Genomic DNA, 17874 nt, shown 5'->3' on the forward strand with positions numbered 1-17874 from the left:
CTTTTCCCCTTAAAGGCCTGGAATACATCCTATTTTTCTAAGTCTATGCATCCCTTTAATTAGCCTTCTTGAAAGAACATTTCCTGCCTGGGCAAATTTGCTTCATGTAAAACAGAGGGATAAACTACAAAAATGAGCACCAGAAAGAGAGAGGACTTTACTTCTAAAATAGAAACAGTGTCATATATTTACAAATTGCACCTAGGTACTCATATTGATATGCTCACATTTGGAAAAATCTAATTTCCCTGTAGGTATTTTCTACAGTTCAAGTACAACTCTGGAGATTAAGGTCTACACATAAGACTGAACCCCAATACCCACCTGCAATTAATCCTTGTAACATGATGGATCCCTGAAACACACAAGCAGGTTTTTTTGTAGAAAACAAGACTTCTCATAGCTCTGATACATTTTTTTAAAAGGACTCTCAGTGCACACAAAAGGCATTTATAAGTGCAAATATGAGATACCCTCTCATGTTTGTAGGGGTGGAACAGTAGAGATTTGAGAGCAAAAAATGAGGTACTTGCCAAGACTGCTGTCTCTACTGTTGAAACCTCATTTCATTTTTAATTTCTATATTTCAAGCAAAAATATCAAAATCCCAACTTTCCATCATCTAAAAGTTTTAGTCGTGCTCTGTCCAACTATTCCTCACAGAGACACTGAAAAGGAAACAAATACTAACCTTCTTCCACGCCCTTAACAATATGAATGTTCAATGACCAAAAGCCTTCTGTAGTTCTGCAAATGGAATGATAACAGAGCTTTTTATAAAAATCTGACAGGAAAATTTCCTGCTTTGCCCTAAAATGGGGTTGGCCTTCAGTCATTAACTGCCACCATTTCTTCACTGCTCTGCTGGTTTGAAGGCTGACTAAAAGTGCACCAAAGGTCAGCTAAATGCCTCAGAGAACCAAATACCCATACTTCAAAACTCCTCATTCCACTCCACTGTCCTGCAGTAACTTTAACACTTTTATTCCAAGGAGCATGCTCAGTTTACATTGCCTTCAAATCTCAGAGAGGTCTCAGTGACATGTCTATACCTAACTAATTCTGCAATCAGAAATTTATCTGAAGTAGGGCTTTTTCATAATCACCCCAGATTCCTCTTTCCTTTTCAGATGCCTCTAGCCTTTTTTTATAGAAAAATGAGTTACGAAAATACCTCAGCCTGCTTATGGCACAACAGTAAATTACTTGCTATTCATGATCCCAGCCTCAAACTCTACTACTGTTAAGATGAAGTTTGGGACAGTGGTCTTTTGTGAGTTACCTTTCCAGACAAGCAACCCCTAAATGAAAAAAATAAAACAAGAGAATTTGACATGTGGCTTCTATCTCTCTCCTGTAACCACAAAACATCTGACAGAGGGGCACGTAAAAAGGATTAGAATATTGGACCTAGTTTTCATTCTGAAGTGATTTACAGTTTCACAACTAGCACATCTCCACACTGGGTGTTGTACCGATTAAGTGTGCTACTTCTATGTCTTCCAGCAGCTCCTCTCTAGCCTCTACACAGAAATATAAAAGGTCAATTTTGATCAAGGAACCCTTAATATTTAATTAGAACAAGTGAATGCCTTGCAGAACAACTGGAAGGAAAGCTGAGCAAGGCAAGACACGTTTACTAATTTAGCTCAGCTGAGACAGACTTCACAGAGAAAAGAGCAACCTACACTCCTGGTTGTTTTTTTATTCTGGTCCTACAGGTGAGCAAATACAGTTTATGGTGGAAGGTTTATTTTTATTTGAAGATGACTCAAAATGGGCCAATTTATTACAAGACAACAGACATGCTTGTTTACTCAATTAAAACAAAGGACTTGTACCATGGATAGCAAAGTGGAAGTTATGGTTATACCTTAAAAGTTATAACGATCTCTGCAAAACAATCACGAGCAATACATAAAGCTGTAGTATATTCTCAAATAAGGTTTCAGATATAAACAAGAAAGCATAGATATAAAAAACAGAACCAATGCCACTGCATCACAGTTTTGTTACTGATTTCTTTGCCCTATGCTTAATAAACCTACGTAAGTATAAAGAAGGGAAATTACTAAATTCTTGCCAGAGTAAAAAACATATAGAAAATTGTTTTTGATGGAGATTTTTTATTTAAATGGAGCTTGCTTTGTCAGTTTGCAGAAAACAAAAAGTAAATGGAAGCAGAGAAGATATTTTCTTTATAGTATATTAGAAAGAGCTAGATGCTAAGAGAAGCAGGACTTTAACTGATCTTCAAACAAATCACCTTTGTGCTTATCTGCACGTAAATCTATTAAAAGATCCCTCTAGTGCATTAGCTGTTTTTTAAATACAGTAACACAACCTACACACAGTTATAATCCTTGGCTGAAATATCACAATTTCATTAAAAGCATATTCTTTGCTTATATATCAACACTAGACTGACACAGAAAACAGTGCTTCAAGGCAGACAGCTGACTGCAGCTGTTCTCTCTCACGTACTAGACAAAAGCTAACCCAGAGCAGGACCTGAAACTGTCAATAGCAGCAATGACCACCACTGAAATAAACAAACTCCATGGAATTACTGCATTAACTACTTTATATCATGTAGAGGCATATAAGGAACCTTACTTGAAATGATCTTTTGGTCTTCTTATATATACAGAAAACATATATATTTCTATGTATATATTTCTATATATATAGAAAATTACAGGAAATGTCATACTCAATGTCATGATGCTATCACATCCCAGGGGAAGTCTAGAGCAAGGAAGACATACCCTTGATCATGCCAGGGAATACTTAAGCCAGCTGAACATACTTAAGTCCATGGGTCCTGATGAGATTCACCCATGAACGCTACTCTTCATAACCTTTCATCAATCATGGCAACTGCAAGAAGTGCTCAAGGACTGAGGGAATCATCTGTGAAGGGTGAGTAGGAGCCCAGTGAGGTTGTGAAGAGTCTAACTTCAGAGATTTTCGAAATCCATCTGAACATGGTCCTGGGCAACCTGCTTTAGGTGGTCCTGCTTGAGCAAGGTGGGTGTACACAGTGACCTCCAGAGATCCCTGCCAACCCTGACTGTTCTGTGATTCTCTAAAGAAAACTAATAGTTATTTTACCTGTCACTAGGTATTTTGAACTGGAAGAGATGTATGTGCAAACACAATGAGAAAACATTAACTAGGTCTATGTCATTCATCCCATAGGACTATACACACACAACAAACGTCCCCAGAATTATTCATATTATCTTAAACATCATGTTTTGATTTTTCATTGATAGTTTTATTTCATTTACATGCCCAAGTACTAGCAGAGAGGTGCCTGCAGGGTGGCTTCTGTGAGAAGAGAATGTGCCAAAAACACATGGTACCACATGACCAGAGCAGGGGACTGAGCCCCTGAGTCAGGAGGGTGGTACCCCTGGAGAAGTACACTTATGAAAAGTGAAAATGTTGCAGGGCAGAGTGTGAAAACCACAAGCGAGGGACAACCCTGCAGACACCAGAGACAGTGAAGAGAGGAGGAGGTGCTTCAGGCAGCAGGGCCTGCAGCCCCTGAAAAGCCCCACATTGAAGCAGATACCAACCTTGCAACCCGTGAAAGACCCCATGGCAGAGCAGCTAGAGATGCCCTGAAGGAAGCTGCAGCCCACTGGGAGCCCATTCTACTGTATTTTCAATTGGCAATAAATCAAATTAATTTTCCTCAAGTCGATCTCTTTGCTTATGATGGTAACTGATGAGTGATCTCCCAGTCCTTACCCTGAGCTGCTCCATCTCTACTTTCTAAGCTCATCGAGGAGGCAGAGTGAAAGAGCAGCTGAGTGGGGATCTGGCAAGGCCAGCCAAGGCCAACCCACACCATATTCCACAGAGATTTAAAAATAAACAGGCCATATTTAGAGTAAGTGATTGACACAACTATTCAGACTCTGATTTCACCAAAGTAGTAATGCAGCTGTGAAACAAGGCAAGTCGTTTTTAGATATGACTATGCCAATCTAGCCTCAACTGAAATTTCAGCTTGCAGTGCAGAACATGGTCAGCAAGTGATAATTGCTGCCCTTGACAACTACTACCCATTCATTAAAAAACAAACACAAAAAACCCAACACCCACAACTTCAAATAAAAGTAATAACCAGATACGATGCTTGACAAAGATCTTACCTCAAAAGGCATCTGGTCTAAGTATCAGTTCATTACTAATAACTGAATATACACTATTATAATTGAAAAGAGATTATATATTCAAATAATGTAGACACACATACTATAACCCAGAAACTCTTCCCAAGCAAACTACTGCGGGTTTTATGTAGGTCAAGTTGTCTTGACAGGGATGAAAAGACAAAACAAGACACAGATGCAGATCTTCATGATTTGAACATCATCCAAAGAAGAGATTTAGTGCTTAACGATAACCACAATAACTATAAGAAGACAAAGCCCTCTTGTGAACATACAGGTACTTAGCACTGACCAACAGAATGACTATCACATACTATTAGAAAATAAATTCCATTCTTTGGAAATATTTGTTCCTGAAAAAATCTGGTAACATAAATTCAAAATTTCAGTTGCAGTTTTCAACAGCGGCCATCTGAATTCAGTGAAACAATAACTCCATATTGATTTCCCCAACTCATTTCTCAAGAAAAAATATACCACACAACAGAAATAAATAAAATGTAAAGGGAGCAACAAAACTAATGAACTATTAAAAAATAGAAATACAAAACATAGAGAAAACTCGACCAATTCAGAAAAGCCAATAACAGGTAAACAACTATTTTGAATTAATGGTTTGAAGACATAACTAAGGAAGATAAGAGTTACCTTTTTAAAAATCCAAAAAAGGAAAGGTAGAAATAAAATAAAAAAGGAGGAAAACCAAAACACTCTCAGAAATATGGGAAACACGTAAGATTATCCTCCAGTAATATTATTTGTTAGTAAGAAAGTATTAATAATGTGACTGACTGAAAAAATAAAAGGAATCAAGAAGACTACAAGCACCAAAGGTAACAACACTAACATTCTAATACTTGTGGGCAGTATTGTCAAAAGAACACTCCTTCCTCTCACAGACAAATGGTTTAGACAAGGTCAGGTTATAGAGCCAGTTATCTGGAATAAAAGCAATGAAGTTGTCTTTCCTTTAGTTTCCTCCCTTAGCTTCTTTGCTATTATAGAGAAGAAATGCACAAATTTCAAGTTGGAGACTGCCTGACCAGAGTAAGGAAGAGAGAAATTAATGGGAACAACTTTGAGAAAAATATAGTCTACATTGAAAGGCAATTGGTTTAAGAAATAAAAAAATTGATAGTGGTTAAACAGAGAGACAGAACAAGAATAATAGAGTAAAAGCCTAAGTAAGAGCCAACACAGAGGATGGGGATCTGGGGCCATAAGGACAATAAATAACAGTGACAAATGGGGCTTTAATCCACAGCTACCCCTTTTTCTAGCTCACATATTTGTTTGTCAAGATTACCAACAAACCGTAGTAACTACAGATGGTATTTCTACTCAAAACTGCCAACATACCAAGAAACATGAACCCTAAGAAACTTTCATATTGTATTTCAGTGAATACAAACTCTTCAAAAAGCACTTATATCTAACAAGATTATAATTTACAGTCTACTTTGTAAATGTATCGTGTACAAACATCCTCTAAACGGATAGTGGATCTCTCAATAAAAGAGATTAGTGTACAGAGAATAGAGTAACTAAGTATTGAGAACACTATTTGTAGCAGCAAAACCTGCAAATTACCTGAAGAAGACAGGAAACTGCACTTATACAAATAAATATAGATAGGTTTGACATTAATTAAATCATCAATCCTTTCTTGCACGCTAAGGCCCTAGATGTTACGTCTTCCAAAAATCAAATCAAGGGAACATGCTTGGCCAAGGTCAGCTGCTCTTAATTCATTGTTAGGCTCTAACAGTAGATACTACAAAACACTGGAAGTTCACATTGAGGTATTATCCCCATGCAATCACTCCTCTCTCTGGGGGTGTGATATGGTAATTGGAAAAGCCGCAGTGCAGATTTTCAAAATTATCTAAGCAACAATATTGGCTCCAGAGCACTTTGTTACTATTGCTGCATTACGCTCAGGTTTTATTCCACTTTATCTAAGAGCTCTAAGACCAGTGCTGCTGTTCTCACACTGGTAATGTATTTTTTTCCAAGTTTCATTTTATGCAATTTAAGTATCAGAAATGGCAATAAAGGAAGTACTTCAGTGAAACTTGACTTCCCCAAACAGAAGAGAGATACTATTCCATCCCTGTTAGATTCATTTCCTGCCTAGGCAGAGTTCTGGATGGAGAGCAAGACCATTTGAAAAACAAATCAAACTAAGAAGTGTGAGTGGGACAGGAAAACACGTGACAAAGCCAACAGCAAAACTAGCTAGTGAGGCAACCATTCTGAAATGTGAAAAAAAGTAGCAAACAAAAACTTAAATCTTCGAATAGAACAACCTTTGGATAGTAAACCTTTGAGAAGGTTTAACTACTGTAGTAAAATACATTTTAAACAGAACTTAGAGAACGAGTGACACAGTTCTCAAGGGACATGCTTAATTTAAAGCCCTCATACTCATTTAAATCCCATGTTAACTTACAGAAAAGTTCACACAATCTGGATGACATACCTGTTCATAACATGCCACCAGATCTCCCAACTACAGTGCACTCTAACTGCACAATCATGGGCTCATCTTGAAGTGTTACAAGTTCTATATCAACAGCAGTACAATGAAACGGTCTTTGAAAATATGAGGTTATAACCAAAGATTAGTTACAAAGATTAGTTACAATTTATTTATATTGAGACACTTAAGGGAAAGTAACAAAAAAAGTTTAATGTTTTAGTCACTTCTGAAGCTCAAGGTTCCGAAACACAATAAAACATTCATATAATGAATTCACTGAGAATACTAGCAAGTTTTCTACTACTTCATTGTGTAAAGGTGAAAGAACTGGTGCTGGAAGCTCATTATTTACTCCTAAGCAGCAAGAACAGGATAGGGACAAACCTTAGTAAAAGCCACTTGGGGAAGACCCAAGAAACAAACATTTCCACAGATCAAAGATTCTCTCCCATGATCAAGTTGTGGTGTGAAACTAAGCACAGACACTTGAGAGAAACCATGCCAGATCAAAGCAAGTTTTCCAAAACAAACTGCTTCATGCTTACAACTAACTTCTGATCCAGCAACTACTGCAAGTAATAGTCACAAGTAATCAACTGAACAGACAACTTCTTGCTACATTAGCTAACTATGAAATACATTTTCCAGCAAGCAAAAAGATGGTAAAGAAACACAACAGTGTCAAAACAAATAATTACTACAGTGCACACACAAGACCCACAAAGCTATCACAACAGTAGAAGTATATGCAACAAGTTGGTAAGACTTTTGTAGGTGGCCAAAAAAACATAACCAATTCTCTAACACATTGCTAACTTCAGTGCCTACCAAAAAATAAAATAAAAAGACTACGTACGTAATTTTGTTTCCAGTCTGATTAGATTCAAAAGCCAGCTAAGGCAAGTGGAAGGACTGAATTGATCACCAATTCGCTACACATGCCCACAATTTCCACTGATATGTATCATGACAAAACAAAAGCACAAAAATCGATCTTGTAATATAGATAATGTAGGATTGAATTGTCTATCTGCATCATCCTCACACATCCTTAGGAATAAAAGGCCAAGTATCAGACACAGGATACTGTTAGAATACCAAACTCCAAATTAGAGATGTCTTTTGAAGACCACATAAAAACAGCAATGGATGTCTAAAGGCATGTATGAGTATTTTTTTTCTTCCTTTGCCACAAGCAAAGCAGAAGATCTGGTAGCTATTTACTTTGTTTAATTTTACTATTTCTTCTGAAGATGAAACAGATCACACCAGATAAATGCAGTTAAAAAGAAGCAATGTGCACTCGGTATCCCATGGGAGGAAAAAAGCAGGTATCAAACTTCTCAGTACAGGCCACTGCTGCAAAATTATCTGCCAGTGTGCCCCGTGCCAACATGTGCTGCATGCAGCTGGGTATCATGAAAGATACATCCCCTACCTCTTGTCAGAGGAAGATACATTGTGAACACACTTGTAGATGTATCCTCAGCAACAGAAAACAGTTACACAAAAGGAAATATTTTAAGTTTTACTCCAGTCTGGAATCCCAAAATGCAAAATTGACAGGAAACCATCCTTTATTTATGAAAAAAATAAACAAAGAAAAGATAAATACAGACCACAAAAACAAATCAGGACAGTGGACAGACTGGGTATACCTACTGCTTCCCTATTCAGTGGGAAAAGAGCACTGCTGGTATAAGAGGACCATTCCCTACTCCAATTTGGTAGCTCACATACAAACCCTGTATCAATTAACTAGATCTGGGCCGTCCCCACCAAGGTGTAATGGGTGGCTGAGACGTCACAGAAAGTTAACAAATCTTATATTGTGTTGGCAGTACACTGGAGCATTCACATCTGTCACTGGGTAATGGTTCTGATGGTTATAGGCCTGAGGCCACTGTATTTCACAGGGTCCCATCCTATAACTAAAAAATAAACTAATTAAAATTAGTCACTTGGAGAGACAGGGAGGGGGAGAAGGCAGAAACTTGTTATACCTCTTTGCTCTTATAGTTGGGCTCCTACTTGTATTTTCTGACAAAGTGCAGGTAGCTTAAGTACATGAATACTAGGTATGACTTGATGGCAAGAAAAGCTTTCAAGACAACAGGGGGACAAATATTCTTCTGGGGTTCATGCTATCACTGCAGGGAAAGTTGTTACAGTTCCTGCTGATTTGGAAACTTCCTCAAAATGGATTGCATTAAAATGGTACAGGCTAGCCAGAGGCGACCTAAAGATCATCCAGATCATTACAGCTGTCAGAGGCTGGAGTCATTCAGAAAGCCCATTCTTCACTTCAGCAGCCCCATCTGGACAGTAAGGATGCCTGACTGCTCCCAGAGAATGACAGCTGGTTACTGATTGCTAAACAAGGCCATGCCACACAGAGATGAAGTGCCCAATTGTTGTCACTCTGATCCAGTGAGCTGTATCCAAAGCTGTGGGATGGGATGCAGTGAAGGATTTCTCTGGATTTCCAGCTGCTAATGAGCCACAGCAGAAATCCACGCACTCGTGTCAGGTTCAGCAATATACTCCCACAGTACTGCCGCCGAAGTATCTGCACAGATCCACAGTTTGCCCGGTATTTGGAAGACATCAGTACTTCCCCACGCTGCAAATCACTCTGTTAGGGGGATGATGTTATCTACATCACTGAACAAGAAGTGGGAGAAGCACTGAGCAATGCCACTGAGGCAATGCAAAATCATGGCTAGGAAATGAACTCCAAGAAAATTCAGAGAACTGCCACAGGAGCAAAATTTGGAAGGATAATTTGGCAGGCATGTCACAGAATGATGCTCAAATCAGCTGAACAAATGATACTTTATATAGCAGAAACGCAAAGTAGAAACACAGAAAATTGTTGGTATATGATGGTTTCAGAGGCAACTTATACCATGTTTGGCCCAGCTATGAAGATCATTATACAATATAATAAGAAAAAAAAAGTCAAGTGGAAATGGTGCATTTCTACACTTACATCTCCCAGCCAAAACAAAGAGAAAAGAGGAGAAAACAGGACAAATTGTCCTAGGTAACAACAGCGTGCCTCTACTTTTGGCACAGCAGTTCCCACAGTATGAGCAATAAACCCAAGAGGAGAATGGATGTTTCACTGATTGGACATCAAGAAATGGAAAGCAACATCCTTTGAAATGGCTGAGCAAACCTTCCTAACCCATCAAGGAAAGGGAGGAGCAAGCCATATGTTAAATTAATGGCTGTATGTATGGTGCTGGAAGAATGATCAGCTTAAGAAGTCTTTTTTCTGACGCTTGGGCAGTATACAAAGGTTTCACACCATACTCTAGGAAATGACAAGCAGATGACTGGATGCCTTTTAAGAATACCTGCAAATAACAGAAGCAAGAAAAACTGCCACAACAGCCCTAGGGAAAGACAGAGCACTAGGTGGCCCCAGGCCACACCTGACAGACACTATACTGGGCCACTTCCAAAAGGCCAGGGTTTGCAGTAAATACTGGTGATGGCAGATCACCTGACTGTGATTGCCTACCTCCCCTGACAACAAGGTCATTATGAAAGGCCTTCACTTTTTAAACCAATGGGTAGGTATTCTCACTTGCATTAAATCATATAAGGGTTGTCATTTCCAGGAGAAATGGTGCAGTTGTGGGATGGTGGTCACCAGGTAACATGAGTTTATCACATATCCCCATCAACCTTAGTAAAGCATACTAAAAGGCTTACCAAAAACCAGTTGTGAATTCTTCCACCTACCTGCCCTTTGGTGGATTTGGCCAACAGTGCATTAATAATTCTGAATTAGCAGGGCATGAGTCCAAGGTTACAGCACTTACAGACTATCGTCAGGTCATCACCACACAGCAACAGACACCAGGTTCCTGTCTGAGACAGAAGAGTGGGGTGCATCTTGGTACTGGAAGGACAATCTTGTTTACAGTGATCCCTGCCAAGACACCAGCCCAGGTGCCAGAAACTACATCCTTAATTTCAGTACACTTTGCCAATATTCCTTAATATGTTCTGCAACATGTATTTTGCAAAAATCATGCTTCCCATTCCTTCAACAGAGAGCAGATGTGGCATTCTCTCTGGGAATTCTCACAGTTATATTTAACCTGCAGCAACATCCATTGGCAACCTGGGAGTGACAGTGGTGCCCCGTCACACCCGCCCAGCACAGTTTTGGGCACAAAGGACACTTCAGTGGGAACTAAAAGGCCAGTTTTTAGAGCTGATCAACATCCAAGGATGACAGCAAAGGGAGCCTTGAAAATGGGTGTGTGGGGGAAGATCTCCATACTCTGACGACCCTTGAAGAGTTTGCTTTACCTTGCCCTTGCTATTGTACTACTCCTACAGAGCAAAGTAATACTCAGTGGGAGTTACTAACTTTCTTTCATACATACTAAAACGTTGAAACACCTTTGGTATGCTAGAGTTAATAAGATTAATTCCAATCCATGAAAGAATGCCCATAATAACTCGCTGCCACTATGTGAAGAGGAAGTTTGATTTTGATTCTGTCTCAACACTGTCAGAGGCACGTGGCAGAGGGGCTGCACACGTGCCACTTGCAGGAGGCAACTAGGAGAAGATGGGGAAAAGCCTTGTCTCTGGGGAGACTTTGCCTGGCAATCATTTCATATCTCATATGGGACAAGCAGTCAACAAGAGACCACCAAGGACACTGTACCCTCCAGAGAGGCTCTCCAGTCAGAAGGAAAAAGGTCTCCACCAATGGACTGCAGTGGAACGTTGGACTGGGCCAATGGTCTCCTGTTAGCAGGCAGACTTTGGGAGGAGCCAGGGGGCATAAAAGTAACTGAGTCACAAGCTCTGGGGCTCAGGGTCAGGCTTTTTGTGTTGAGGCTTTTTAAGTTGGGGCTTTTGGTCTTGTCTTTTTGCCCAGGCTTGAGGTCTGCTTCTACCCTGGCTCTAGCCTGTCCTTGTCCTTTTTGCCCTGGCTCCAGCCTGCTTTATGGCTTTTCTGCTCTCGCTGGCCTTTGCTCTCCCTCCCACTCACTGGGCGCTTGGCTGGAGACCGGCTGACCTCGGAGCCCTGTGTGTAGCCTGTGTCCTGCCCTACCTCTTCGCCTGTCCCAGCCGCCGCCTGTCCTGCCTCCCTGTGTTCCTGTCCGACGCCCTGCCCGCTTTGTCCCTGCGTTCCTGCCTGCCTCTAACCTTGCTTCGCCGATCCAGCCCCGTACAGGGTTCTGCGCCTCCTGCCAGAGCGCGCACCCCCTCACCTGGTGTCTGGCTGCCCGTCGCGGCGGGAGCTGTGCCTGTGGAGCCGTGCCTCCCGAGAGCTGCGAGGCACCCGGCAGGCAGCGCGCACACACCCCCTGACACCTGGACACGGACTGCACTCCCCCACCTTCTGGTGGTAATGCCCGCTTCTTCTCTGTGTCTCCCCTCTCTCTTTCCCCCCCCCCCCCCCATTCTTTTTCATCTTCCTTCCTCCTTTTCTGTCTTTTCTAGTGCCCTTTAGTAGGGCAGTTCCCTCTTTTTTTGTTACCAATAAACGGTTCTCAGATACAATACTATCTTGCTTGACTTAATTTTATCCTAGACCATCTGTTTTAAAAGAACTCCTTGCAGTTCCCCACAGTGGAATGCAACACACTACCAAGCTGTGAAGCTTGTGACTTATGGAAAATATGAAAGGTAATTGTCCTTCCTGAGAAAATTATATAGAAAATTTCTTATGGGAATTGTAATGTAATGTCACATAAATCACTACATCTTACTTCAGCTTACTAACAATTTAAGCCTACTTCAGATTTTGAGATCACATCCTAAAGAAACACATTTTGGGGTGTGCAAAGCTGTCAGCAAAAACAGCCTCAAGCCATTTCCAGAGCTGGACCCTTACCATGTAGCAGCAGGTAGACACCACACAAGGTGGAGTCCGACCTTGTGTAAGAAAGACACGGACATACAGCCCAAGACCAAACACAGGATACACAGCTGATTGAGGGACCTACAGTATCTGTCATATGAGGAGAAGTGGGACTGTTTACAGCCTGAAGAGAAGGCCTGCTTAGGATGAGGTGAAACCTAATCAAGACACATAAATAAAATTGATCAGCATGGGATGAAAGCATGTCAAATTTTCCTCAGCAGTGACTGAAAAGAGTCAACAGGGATAAACTGAATCAGAAGAAACTCTACATGCACAAAAGAATATACTTGCTTATTACAAGAGGGGTCAAACATGGGAAAAGGCTGCCAAGAGAAGCTGTGGAGTCTCCATCCATGGAACTACTCAAAACCTGAGCGAACAGAGTCATACACAACCTGATATAGCTGGTCCTACTTAACTGAGGGTGGAGTTACACTACATCATCTCCAAAGGTTCCCTGCCACCTCAACTACTCTGTGATCCTATATTAATCTCACAGGGAGAAAGCTGGGTGAGACAGTCAAAGAAAAGACAAAAAAAAAAATATCAGCAAACACTTTTTTTTTGCCAGAAAGAAACAAAACTGGAAATCACTGTTTAATTAGCATTCTGGTAACTCTCATACGTAATAAAAACTATGTTATATATGAACAGCTTTTATAAGAACAGCTAGGTTCTCCCAAACCAGGTACTACAGCAAGTTCTTCTGAAAGGACTACAGTAAATTAACATTCTTAAAATGGTGATTAAAATACATTAACACTGTCTCAATACAGACAACAGTAAACAAGCAGAAAGCAAAAAAGTATTTCAAGTCAGGATAAAAAGGATGCTTTAAAATCCATCATAAATCCTTAATCTCTTCCATAATGAGATTGGGATTCTTAGTACCATAAAATCCATCTCAATTTGAGGTCAGGGTACAACAGGCCTGCAAAAGGAATTAAAACCAACTGAACTTAACCAATCTGAATATAAATAATCCATAGAAAACTAAAGAATATGGCATAGAAATCTGCAACAGAGGTGTGATTTAGAACAAAACACTAGCTTCCTCCCCCCTTCAGGTGGACTGCTGCAAGCAGGCAAGGCTGACTTGATCAGTTTTCAAGTCCCTTTTCTTCACTTCTGCTTTACAGCACACAAACAAGATTCAGGGAGAAATCTATTAAAGGAAGCTGACTTGTAAAGCAAAAAAAAATCACTGACTCTGGAACAGTCACAAAGCCGTAAGCACTGTTATTACTGATAAAACACTGGAGTACAACCACCTTCAGTACCTGAACAGATGTAAAGGTGCAGTTTCACAAAGAGTTAACGCAGCTGGGAAGGGGTACAGGGAGCAATCACAAATGACAGGTGGGTATGTGCTTCTAAAAGACAAAGCTATGGCTTCCTGAAAAGATGAGGATGAAGAAGATAAGCATAATTGTATACCAATTATGCTGGAATACGAATGCATGTTAATGAATCTCACAGAACAAGTATTCAACTATTCTCAATAATTATTAATGTAAACTTTTAAATATCTGTTGAAGACATGAGAAGTAATAAATTTACTGTGACACAGGTTAGTTGTATGACCCATTCCATTCAGTCTGTCCTTCTTTCTTCCACCTCACTTCACGTTAGCCTGATTTTCAACCTTACAGTCTTTCACTTCAGTTTTTTCAGTCACTAGTTCATATAAGCCCATCTCTTATTCCAGTTTTCTTCCCCTTACCCAGATCCTTGTCAGCTCATCAGAGTTCAGAGAGTTTCTCCCTCTCCTGGTTGTGCATCCCTACCAGGTCACAGTCCCAATAGTATCTACAGACACCACATTTCTCTACTCATTGGCTTGGTCCTGCAGACTGACCTTCAATGCAACCCTTCCTCTCCTCCCCAGTTCACCTACTTCTCCTTGCATTCTCTTCTAGTCTCTGTTTGCACTCCTCTTATTTCTTCACAGCAAAACAACACCTCAACCTTCAACTGGAAGACTTCATCACCAATATTCAGTAACTTGTCAATGTTACAGTCTGTAGACCACAGAAACTTACTGTGGGAAGTGAAATATCAGACAGCCTTCTAAGCCTTCAAGGCTGACCATCATCCTGTAGTTTAGAAATGTACCTTGGACCTACTGCTACTTACAAGTACATTAATTCACTTTAGTTTCAATAAAGGTGTTTTATTAAAACTGAATCAAAGAGAAAAGGAATAGATTTTGAAGTAAAAAGTAATTAGAAACAGAGAGAAATTAGAAACAGAGTGGCAGAAAAAATTGTGTATGAACTTACATTATCTTAGCTAATTATACCATCTGTCTTCAATGAAACAAAATATCATTACCCAAGACAAAAGAAAATGCAGTAGAGCTGGCCAGGGGTGGGGGGTTAACTATTTTTTCATCCATACTACAACATGGGGGATTATTAAATTTGAGGAAAGTGGAATAGAAGATGTGAAAAAAAATAGTTAAACAAAGACAACTGAAACAAGATTAAAAGTTATAATTTCATTAACTGTTTCATAAATATAGCCTTACATCTGCATATCTGAACTTCCTCCGATTCAGCTTCATCCCTGTGTTCTGTCACTGTTCCCCACAGAGAGCAGATTTGCACCATCCTCTCCACTTCTTCCCTTGAGGAAGCTGTAGCCTGCAATGGGGTCACACTCAGCCTTTTCCTTTCCAAGCTGAATCCAATAAGCTCTTAGTTTTCCCAGTATGTAATGAAACAAAGACAATCTGGACTGTTCAGCCCAACAACATGAAGTCTGAAAGTAAACATAACTGTTCTCTAGAAATAAATAGAAGTATATACAGAGAACAAACTAAGAATTAAGCTACTGAATGATACTAAACAAGAACAATGAGTATACACGAAGACTCTGAATAATTTAGACTTAAAATTATACTGACATTTTTGAAACAAGCCAGAAAGGGCATGCTATAGGTCCTAATTTTTAAGATGAGTAATTGTTTTATCCTATGGATCAAAGGACATTACTTAGAGGTCTGCAACAGAAAGCAAATGTACAACTAACAAAAAACCCCCCATTTTTATATGTGGGTGGAAGGGATAAAAGCAAAATAAATCTTCTATAGTTTTGAAGTGATCCTCTAGTGTTAATCTAGTCCTGTCCTTTAAAAAAAAAAAAAAATCACAAACCTTAAGTTCAATATAAACATTTCCTCATAATTCCTTTTTGTTCCCAACTATGAAAGACTAATAATCTCTTTTTTGTTACAGTATGAAGACCTGAGGCATACACAACACAAAAGACTCAGAAAGCAAGTAGGCCACTTGCAACATACAATGGGAGTGTCAGAAGAAAGATAAGCAAAATAAAAAACAAGTTAAGTCTTGATTAACCCTACGCACTAGGGACTCTGACACAGAGATAGATGATTTTACAACAGACAAACTTTTGAGATACCCTTGTTTTGTAGGGATTTCTACAGTAAAGTACTTGCATTAGTACACTAGGGCCATGAATGTACAAGATCACCAACTAAAACACTAGAAATAGGACTGAGACAACCAAGTGGAGCCATAACATCCAAGAAAGAATATTGATAACTGTGGAATGGAACTGGGAGGCAGCAGCGGAGTATGAGACCATGCCACATTAATGGATCAGCAAATATAATATGAGTCAACATCACCTTCAGCATTCTTTGTCGAAATGGAAGATAAATGCAGCAAAGATCACACAACATCATTACCAGTCAAGAATGAACCAAAAGACACAGTGAGGACTTGGTAGCCAGCATCCCTTTCTCCCTTGTCACTGCAAGTACTCATACTGAGACAGCAATCTGTCCCGGTCCTCCTAAATGTAGCACTGCAAAAGCAAGAGTATGAAAGGATGAAAAAAATCTATGAGATTTCAAACACAAGTTTATGAAAATTAATTTGTTCAAAAACAGAAGTCATGTTAGTGATCCATTGAGCTGCTGCACTTTAAACACTCACCTCATATGGTAACACACCCTGTCTGGCTATTGCAGAGCCTTGGTATCTTAAAGCAGAGCACTCACCAAGTGACATCTGTTGCATAAAATGCAGGAACTTCACCACTGCAGCAGGAATAGCCTAAGTTATCATTTACTGCCTTTCAATTTCAGCAAAACACACTTTGTTCTTTGCATAAAACAGTGGGTTCTGCTGAGTACTTTCATTGCCAATAACAGAATACATTGATGGGTGGGGGGAAAGCAACAAAACCCCTTCCTCTAAAATGCACAGCAAGAGCTCACAGGGATTGGAGTACTACTGCAACAGAGCTCTTCCAACTAATGACTGCTAAGTGTCTTCATTAGAAACACACTGCCTGACCTCCACCTATTAAATAAATTGGAAAAGCTTGCTTTCTTCTGGCATCTCTTCATATACAATATATGCATATCCTTTTAGAGGCTAGTGTTCAATTTCATTCACATTCTCACTTAGATATGAAAGAGAATCTCTATCCAACTTATGTTTCTCAACAGCTGTAATAATAAAGCCCAAAATTTTAGATATATACCTGAAAAACAGTGCTTCAAAAAACAGCACTAACCATGAATTTTGCTTCCCATATATACTACACTATTTATATACAAGTGGTCCACACTTTCATTCCCAGATACTTTTAATATAAATTCACGTTGATATATTTAACATAAATTATAAAGTAACCCATAAAATCTGAGATCTATTGAATCAAAATACTTTTCAAGAAAAACTTTTACATCTTTCTGCAGGAAAATGCTTTTAGTTGATTCAATATCCTTGAACAATACATAAATGACACCCTCTCCTCCTTACCCTGGCCCATTGGAAGAAACTGAATTTGAGTACAGGTAAAATTGACAGGAAATGAAATAGAGTCCTTCACTTATCACAGAGAAATGAAGGGGATTCATTAAGGAGTATGTTTTAAATTCTCACTGTCTTTCTGCTGCCCTATGCATTTCAATTTTTTATGTCCTGACTGCCTTACGGAGGAGATAAAAAACAAAAAGGAGGAGAAATAAAAAGGGGGGGGAAAAGGTGAAAAGTGGTGAGGAAAAGCAAAACAGAGGGGGGGAAGGGTGAAAAGGGGAGAAGGGGAGGAGGCGACAGAAGTGGGGGAAGGCAATAAAGGAGGGGGAAGGCGATCAAAAAGGTGATGTGGAAAGAAAGAGAGAGGGAAAAAGAAAAAAAAAAGGTAAAAAGGAGAGAGGAAGAAGAGGACAAAAAAGAGAAAGGAGGTGGAGAAAAAAGAGGGGAGGGGAGAGGAAAAAAGAGAGAGAAAAAAAAGAGAGAGAAAAAAAAGAGAGAGAAAAAAAA

At 39.6% G+C, this 17874-nt stretch overlaps 1 protein-coding gene across 19 annotated transcripts in view; it reads right to left on the reverse strand.

Annotated features, from left to right (window-relative positions):
- PAM (peptidylglycine alpha-amidating monooxygenase) overlaps nt 1–17874 on the reverse strand; it is a 132719-nt gene that overhangs the window by 101674 nt on the left and 13171 nt on the right. The window contains exon 1 of one of the 19 annotated variants that reach the window (XM_042028088.1): nt 10423–10527. The exons of the other annotated variants lie outside the window; for them this stretch is intronic. The gene's annotated coding sequence lies outside the window, so the exon portion shown is untranslated. Of the gene's footprint in view, nt 1–10422; nt 10528–17874 lie in introns of those variants that run through there. 19 annotated transcript variants of the gene reach the window in all.

The sequence above is a fragment of the Corvus kubaryi genome, unplaced genomic scaffold, assembly GCF_017639235.1.
Source record: "Corvus kubaryi isolate FWS band 111438036 unplaced genomic scaffold, C.kubaryi_AGA036_p1.0 37302, whole genome shotgun sequence".
Lineage (NCBI taxonomy): Eukaryota > Metazoa > Chordata > Aves > Passeriformes > Corvidae > Corvus > Corvus kubaryi.